The sequence below is a fragment of the Pelecanus crispus genome, chromosome 1, assembly GCF_030463565.1.
Source record: "Pelecanus crispus isolate bPelCri1 chromosome 1, bPelCri1.pri, whole genome shotgun sequence".
NCBI lineage: Eukaryota > Metazoa > Chordata > Aves > Pelecaniformes > Pelecanidae > Pelecanus > Pelecanus crispus.
In genome coordinates, this window is record NC_134643.1 from 167,021,788 (window position 1) to 167,031,215 (window position 9,428).

Below are 9,428 nucleotides of genomic sequence, written 5' to 3' on the forward strand. Positions count from 1 at the left end.
CTATAGCATTAAAATACTGAAATTGCACTCAGCACTATTAGACCCTGTGGAAAGATGTATTTTTATACTGCATTTCAATTTTATATCCTGAAAGAAACAAGTATTGCCAAGAAATAGTAATCGAAGCCAAGCCGTCTGCATGACCCCTCTAGCCTCACTGTTACTTGAAAGCAGCAGGTCACATGTGCCTTAAAATCTTTTGTACTTCTTGATGGATAATGGGAGCAAAGCTCTGGCATTGCCCAGATTAAAATACTGTCTGTGCTCCACATGGCAGTAATGTGGACATGCACTGTAGTGTAATGCTTTATGTGCCTGTTAATTACCCATTTAACTCCTGTTATGTTTTTAATTAAATGTATCAATGAGGTGTCCACTCAGGTAAACAGATGATGGCAAATGACATTTGGAATAAGCAACAGCAGTAAGACTTTTTGTTGTAACAAAATAATGAAGTGATATAAGAGTATGACTTACAGTTGTATGTTAATAAAACTTGACACCACCTTTCTGCTGCTGCTTCATCTGTGTTCCACCACTTGAAGGTAGTGGGCCCGTGTCAGTCTTCTCTATCTTAATATACCTATAATACACAGGATGCTGTAGCCCTGCGGACCATGTTATGGAGTACCAGTCTTGAAAATTCCTATTTTCAGATCCACATCCTACACTTTCTCCAGCAGCTGGCTTGGACTCCCTGGCCCCTCCAGTAGCCTGGCCAGACTTATAGCTGCTTTGATACCTGGCTTCCACTACTCTTACCCTATTTTACAGCAAGTCCAGCTTATATCTCAGCCGGGTTAGCTCAGTTGGTTAGAGCATGGTGCTAATAACGCCCAGTTCACAGGTTCAATCCCTGCTTACTGCAGGGGAGTTGGGCTCGATGATCTCTCAAGGTCCCTTCCAACCCAAAGCATTCTATGATTCTATGTGCAAGCATTCACAGACATACATATTCAATCAAGGTGTGTGCTGCAGGCAGTGCAGGTGCATGGGACCCTGTGCCCCCTGGTTCCCACTCCAGCTGCTGGCACTTAGACCTCCATGTACGCATGCGCACAGAGAATAGAGTCCCTCACCCATGAAAACAGTTAGAAATGGAGTTTGATGAGCCAAGTCCAAGGTGTTCTTCCCCTACACCCCAGTTAGTCCTGTACCCCATAGGCAGGAGCCGCTATTGGTCTCTAAGGGCATCCAGGGAGAGCCTTTCCCACAGATTCAGGATGCTGGGTGTCCCCCCAGCCCATGGGGCTGAGGATTTCCTAGGACATCCCTAGGAGGAGCTGGCTGCCTGCCATCCTCTGAGGAGCTAAGGGGGTTTTGCACCAGCTCTACTTGTGGTAGACTAGCCAGCCTTTCCTTCGCCATGCAAGTTAAGCAAAATAAATTCTCTTAACTGTTTCCCTACAAGATAGCACCTCTGTCCACCATTTTGCCCATACCAGGTGAAATGTTTGTTTAGCATTTTAAAATTTCTTTTTTTTTTTCCTTTGGTACGCAGGTCATGTATCTATTTTTTTATATCATAAGCTCTTGGACGTTAGCACTTTAGCAAACCCACTAACTTGTCTGCCACAAGGATGGATGTGTTTTATAGGTAGAAAGCCACTAATGCTGTAGAATTAGATGGGAAAGCTTTCTGACGAGGAGAAAACAAACTCCCCCATCTCTTCAGCCCTGTAATGTAGTATGGAGACAGTTGTATGTGACAAGATTTTTATCTCATTTTCAAAAGGGATTGAAGTAATTAAAATTAAAATATCTATGTGCCTTCTCAGTCAAAATTCGATGTGAAAAAAATCAGGGAATGTTGTATGGACACCTGGGCAGCTCTTGTCAGCATTGCTGTGACTGTCTAGAAGCCATGTGCAGGAAATTGGTCTTCGGGCTGGAATCAAGTGTTTTCAGTCCCTTCGTTTTGAGGATTAAAGAGGCAAGGTTAACCTCTAAATCTGACAGTGTTTAGCTGCTGTCTAGGCTACCAGACTGCTGAGAGGGTCTTTCACCTATCTTTTTCTGTTACAGAGAAGATACCCTGAAATCAACAAAATTAACAGTTGATCATTCTAACTTCAGTTCTTATTTAAAACAAACAAACAAAAACCTTTAAAAAATGCAAGAGTGGTGAATTATGAAAGCCTGTTTTAGCAATCAAATCTGCACTCATGTCTGGCCAGGTAGATACAGGAATGTGTATGTCTGTATGCTTACTAATATTATAAATATACCATGGGGTGATGGGGTTGGTGCCAGCAGCAGGTGGCAGCTGATCTTCACGTAAGCCTCTTAAAGTGTACTTGTGATTTGAACTGATCCAGGTAACCACGTAGCTACTCTCTGAAAAACACAGGCCCTGTTTTGCTTGTCTTCCTCTTCTCCCTCTCCCCTGTATGCAGTCAGATCAGCCGCTAAACTCCCTGGGACATGGACTGTGACTTGTTATCCACCTGTGGGCATTAGGTATTTATGCAGAGCTTTGACTCAGATTAGGAATGAGCATGGGAAGGTGATAAAAATTTAACAGCAATAATGGAGAGTTCATTGAATTGTGGGCTTTCATGTTGCCTTTGTACTGTGCTAAACACCATAAAATCCTGTTCTGCAGTGGTGTCTCTAGGAGGAACAGCAGTGATTGAATTAGGCTGGAAATGGGGCATCCTTGATTGTCCTGAACCACCTCCTGGTGGAGTAGGATGGTTTCAGGAGTTGCTACTTCCCCTTTGACAATCTTGTCTCTCTCTCACACTCTAAGGCATGATCCAGTTATTTTTTTATCAATATTCTAATCTCTGCAAGATGGTCAGTGATACTACGCTAAAGCATTGTGTCAAGGTATGAAAGAAAAACGTAAAAGTAATTTGTAGAGTAACAGTATATATAGGTGGCTTGCAATTACTTCCAGGAATTAGTAAAAAAACCCCAACAACCTGGTATAGATGTTTGCCTAAAACTATAGAGAAGTCTTTGAAAGGATTGTGCTGCTTGTAGGCCCATTTTCAATGTGGTGCGATGACACCTGCTGCTGGCACCAACCCCATCACTTGGAAGCTCTCAGCAGCATCCTGGTGTGATGACTCTATAGATAGAGGGTGAAGGGGGTCAGTCAGGGAAAAAATGGGCAGGGTGTGGGAATTGGTTTGTCACCTTTTTGGCTCTAGTATGTGTTTCATAAGTGTGGAGAGCTCAGTGAAGAGCTGGGAGAAGGTCTCTTGCAGCAGGGCCTGAGTGAGCTCGGACAAAAGGTGGGGCGTAGGCAGTGCACCCTCACGGGTGAAGCCGGTGCCACAGCAGGCACAGTTCTTCCTTGTGTAGCCTTCATAACTGCATTCTTGGGTAGCTGCTGGGCTGGACGTAGCCAAGCCACTTGTGCTTTTGTAAAGGGTCATTTTCAATGAGATGCAGAACCCAAAGCCTTTTGGCAATGGGACAGCTCATAGAAACTACATGTCATTATTTCCTTCATATTGGCATATCAAACACCGATCTGACAATCTTAAGCAGGGTTACAACTGTCACTGACTGCATCCTAAAGGAATCCTAATCATTGCAGAAGCTGATCAGATAGGCTTGCCTTTGCCAGCAGACGTTGTGGAAAGAAAAAACTGGCTTTCCCTTGTCGTGGTTTAGCCCCAGCCAGCAGCTAAGCACCACGCAGCCGCTCGCTCACTCCCCCTACCCTGATGGGATGGGGGGGGGAATCGGAGGAGTAAGAGTGAGAAACACTCCTGGGTTGAGATAAGAACAGTTTAATAATTGAAATAAAGTAAAATAATAATAACAACAATATAATAATAATAGTAATAATAATATACAAAGCAAGTGATGCACAATGCAATTGCTCACCACCCGCCGACCGATACCCAGACAGTTCCCGAGCAGCGATCGCTCCTCCCCAGCCAACCCCCCCCAGTTTCTATACTGAGCATGACGTCATATGGTATGGAATAGCCCTTTGGTCAGTTTGGATCAACTATCCTGGCTGTGCCCCCTCCCAGCTTCTTGTGCACCCGGCAGAGCATGGGAAGCTGAAAAGTCCTTGACTAGCATGAGCAGTACTTAGCAACAACTAAAAACATCAGCGTGTTATCAACATTCTTCTCCTACTAAATCCAAACACAGCACTGTGCCTGCTACTAAGAAGAAAATTAACTCTATCCCAGCCGAAACCAGGACACCTTGCAAAGCCAAAATGGCCGTAAGACCTTCTGAAACACTCATAAGGGGATTACCTGTAGTGAAAGTGGCTCTGTCTCTGTAACACCATTGCTGTATTTTGGGGGTGAGGGCGAAATAAAAATTGAAGTTGTGGAAGCTGCACGGCTAAATAAAAAAAATGAATAAAAATGATGCAAGAGCCAGGCATGAAATAGGGTGAGGCACTTTCACAGCGCTCGCTCTCTAGCTGCTGTTGCAACCCCTTGTTTGACCCACTTCTGCTGTTAGTGGTGACTAAAACCCTCATGACATTAAAATTAAATCTCAGCTGTCTGCTTATGTGAAATAGTGTTTGTCCTCCTCCTGTGAGATTCAGCTGACTGCAATGTATGTCCCTGTCAGAGCTTCTTTCCATCATAGCCCATATAGGGCTTTTTTTACTCCAGATTGAACATCCAGTCCTTACAGCTGGGAAAAATAATTTATTTAAGCCTGATAAACTTAAAAAAAACCCACAACCAAACAAACCCTCAGTGCTCCTGGAGTCTTGCCATGCTTCTTTGGCAGTAAAAATTGGAAATGTGTTCTACTTAGATGGGAACCCTATTTCCTAAAGGTCTTATCTTACAAAAAAATGTTTCAAGTAAAGGTTAATTCAATTGGTGCCGCTCCTTCAGGCTGGTACTTTACTTCAACAGAGTGCCTGAGATCGGTTCTGTAACCGCCTAACTGAAGTAATGATATTGAATGCATTTTTACTGAAATCTGATCCCAAACGTGGTGGGGCAACGCCGCTGCATGAGTGTACTAAAGTCAGAGCCGGCGATGTTCCGTGCTGGCGAGGCCTCGCTGAGTGCTGAACCTGTGGGGGGCACGGGGAGGGGGGACCGCGCTTGAGAAACTGAGCGTGGAAATGAGTTGGGCGCGGGGAGAGAGGACGTCCGGGTCCTCTACATTCGCACCCTGGCCTTCTGCAGCTCTGCGGGGAGCTGGAATATGAGGCTAATGGTCACACTATTCTCTGCCGCAGCGGGGCAAGAACTTACTGCCGCAGACCATCTCCTCCTCCTGCTCGGGACCAGGCTGCAGTCAGTTAGCATCACCTTCCTGACTGAGCTACGGAAACCCGGGCTGGGGTTTGGGGTCTTTTGTTTGGTTTTTTTGTTTGTTTTGGCTCTTTATTTCATGCATTCATTGCAAGTGAGAGTCAGCATTTCTCCACTACATCAGCGTCCGAGCAGATGGCTGCCCCAGCGCCCAGCGACTCTACGCACAGCACCCAGCTGATGAAACTTGCTCCCTCTCCTAACTTGCTGCCACCCTGGTTGTGGGATGCAGACCCCAAGGTGCCGCTCTGTGCCACCTACTTCCAGCTCAGGGAGGCTGGGAGAACCAGGAGGAATCAGAGAAACCCTGAGCCATCTCCGACCTGCCTTGAGGCAGCTTGCAGAACAGGAGGGATTTATTTGCTTTGCCCAGATCGGGCATTTTTGCAACGAAGCGCCAGCCTGCGCTACAGATTCCAGGTAATATTAATAGGGATAAACTATATGACGCTCTCCTACCTTTATTTAACCTTTTTTTTCACCAACTCCAGGCTCCTTGCTCAGGCAAAGCTTCTCTAAGGGTCATTCTGAGGTCCCCAGCAATCCACCCCCCGCCCGGGAGCGGCGGGTCGCTTCCCACCACAAGATGGCAGAAAAATACTCCACAGGAGCGGGAAAAGGGCCGGGGCCCTCCCACGAAACCCTCTTGCATCCTCGCCTCCATGATTTTTCACTCGTGGTTAACACAAAAGCTGCAGGTTATCGCTACAAAAATACCTCCTGCATAGATCAGCATTGTGTCTGAAGACCATAGGGCTGCTGTATGTTGAGGAAAATAAAAATATCTGGATGGATTTAAGCAAGAGATGGTCCCTGGCAGCGCCGGTGGAAGTCACCCCTCCTTAAAACTTTAAAAAACTTGTTAAAACTGCCAAAATCCTATGTGGTATTATAAAAAGAGACTTTGATATTGAAGAATAGTAAAGAACAAGAACAAAGCCGACTGTGCTGCAGCACCCAACGCTCTTACTCTGCAAGACGATAAAATCACTGGGTACAGCTTCATGTCATGCCTAATCCAATTTAACTGCAGGACTTAAACCCTGGGCGTGAAACCCTGCCCTAAGAAGCAAAGCCACAAGCAGGTTTCGGGGCAGTTTTTGTAACTGAGCAAAATGGCAGTCAGGCAAAGCAAAATTGGCTCCTGTGGGCACAGCAAACTCATCCCCAGAGAAACCAGCACCATGGTAAATACAGGGATGTATAGACACTCCAGCAAAAGATTATTTTTTAAGCAGATACAGATTTTGGGCTGAATCTACATTTGGTCTTGACAGACTAAGGAAGCACCGATTTCAGATTCCTGCCTCCTGGGTGACTTCCCAAGCTGTTAATCTGTTGTATTCTTGAAAACAAAGCCACAATCACCACATTTGGTAGGGGCCCCAGCTCTCTGAGACGGCACTTGGTGAGGCCATGCCAGCTAGATACAGTCCATTGAGGGAGTTTGCTGGAAGAGCACCTCATTCCTGAATGACATCCAGTTTTAGACCTCTCCTAAACACTGCTCTTTTCACACTGACGTCTTCTCAAGTGTATACAGAAGCAGGTTTTTGATCTATCCTGCAAACTTCAGAGTCAAACTCGGACATGCTTAGGAAAGAGCTTTGGATATAGGGCTGTTATAGGCCTTGGAGGGCAACAAGGAACCTCCATAGCCTGTGGGGCTGAGGGTGCTGCTGCTGCAGAGGCTGAAAGCATTGTGAGCAGGGTCTCGATGGCCCCTCAAGCAACTGGTCTTGAGGAGGTCTTCAAGGCAGAAGGATTTGCAGTGAGTTGTGACTTGGATGGGAGAGCTTTGGGAGGCAGGACTGCTAGGAGGAGAGATTTGGATTACCCTGGTGTCGCATGCTGAAATAGTTTGGGAAGGGCTGACGCAGGAGACTTTGGGACACTGGGTGCCGAAGTTTTGGGATGGGAGGAGTTAGAAGAGTCACTGGATGGCAACCCCTGAGGCACTTCTAACCAGATCTTCAGGTTGGGGCCACAGACCTGTGTGCAAGGACTGCTGCACCCTGATCCCTCTCCCCAGAGCTGCTCCTCCCTGCTCTGTCCTCACTGTGTCTGCCCTATGGAAAGCAGAGGAAACTTAAGCTCAGGATTGCCGTAGTGAAGAGATGCGGTTTCCAGCTCAGATTAAGTTAATATGAAACAATGCCAGTGCTGAAGAAGGAGGTGGTCACCAGGAGGGGCAGTTTTTGAGCAGTTAAAACCCCTAATGATGCTGCCCCCTCATCCTCATATGGACTTTGTGGAAGCCTGGAATTTAATTTTAAAGGTGAACTGAAATGCTTTAAAAATAATCTCTACAGAAGTTGGTTAAAGACCCAAATCATTAAATACAAACAATTTACATATATAAAAATCACAGAGATGCATATTTTGAAAGTGCTTCTTTGTTTAACAGCCAGAACATGCTGGAAGAATGACATAAAAACGTGGTAAAAACTTGAGCTGTAATAAAGAACAGGTTAGAAACTTTTATTTTACTTTCATAAATACAAATAAATGCAAGCATAGAACTGCATTACTTTCTTTGAGAAAATTGCTCATGGATATAAGTCAGTGGCTAGAGTGTCAGCCTCTATACAAGTGAGAAAGGAAGATGTGCCATGGGCTGAGGCGCATATGTTCTACCTACAAACAGCAGAAATCGAAAGTCCAGTGAAGCTGATGACAATCTTTCCACTGATATCAGTATGTTTTGCCTGAGCCCCTCAGTGCACATAACTACAGCACCTTTCCATATCTGATCCAGGTGGGTGGTGCGTTGGCACTGGAGAGTTTCTCAAGAGAAGGGTGAGGAAGCTCATGATTTGCACCAAGGGAGTTTGGGAGGAAGGCGCAGTTGGGGCAGGATATATTCTAGGTGCAAGAACCAGAATGAGCAGAACTGAGAGGAGATGTGCAAGACAATTGCAGTATTAAAATAAGAAACTAGAACCTGATCCAGGAAGAACAGACTGTCTAGGTGAGTTCTGCACACTGAGTGTAGCAGAAATCTGCATTTAGCCCAAGTAAGTCTATACAAAGCATCTAGCAGGATCATCTTTGTATTTCTTGCTGTATTCAGAAGATACAGAGTCATACAGGTAATTCTTGATAGCAGATTCAGGGGCTTATCTGTATATTTCTCACTTAAGCCTCATCAGAAAATACATGTAGATTTGTGGCCTCCTGCAGTTCCCTCTGATCATTTCTACAAGCAGCTATGGTGCTGAGGCAAATCCCTCTGCTATCAGGAGACAGTGGGATGGGAAGTCTGTGCAGCTCTGCTACTCCGTTGCAGTGTTAATACGAGCCTACAGCCCATAACTGCCCCTGCAAATTTTCTTCTGAGCAGGGAACACTGGTGCTGGTATGGAGCAGCAAAATCTGCTCTTCTTCGCAAATAAAGCATCAAGTACCCACTATCTCAGCTAGAAGAAGACCAAAATCCCCAGGAAGCCTGCTCTCATGAAAAAGAAGGGAGGAAAACCAAGCTGGCAACTGTAGATGCCAAAGGAGCGCGAGGTTTTGGGATCTAGCCAAAGGTCTGGCGCAAGTGGGAGGTTGCAGCAGATTTTTGTGAATGAAAGGAGGTCTGTAGGAGGAGGTGGAAGATGGCTGGAGCGTGTCAGAGCACTGTGAGCACTACAGGAACTTACTGGGTAACTAGTTTTAGAAGGCTGTGGGATGGGAGCGATGGGGAGGGTGGGAAGGCACATGCACAGGACGTGCATTTTTGCGGGGGCACAGTTATTACAGGCTGTAACTGTCCCACACGCATACTTAGTGGGAATGATGGTAGGTTCAAATGTTAGAAAACAGCTTACAACCTGTAATTTATTTTCCTAATAGAAACCCTCCCAAAATAACAAACTCATCGTTTTGGGGCGCTCCGTGATTTTTGGCTTTTCTCTCGGGTGTTAAATTTTGGGGCTGTGAAAGCTGCAGGCTGGTGTTCCTAAGTACTGAGGGTCTCTGATTACTTAGCAAAGAGGTTTGTTTAGTGGCAGCAAAGTCATCCCTCCGCTGTTTGCTTCTGTACCTGCTCTGCAAAGACCGACCGCTCCAGATACGCAGCTCTGGGCTTAAACCACAGGTGGGATCATTCATTGCTGCAAGCTGAGGATGTGGATTTTGTGTTATGAAAGAGCTGAAGCCACCATCCCGCTTCATACAGGA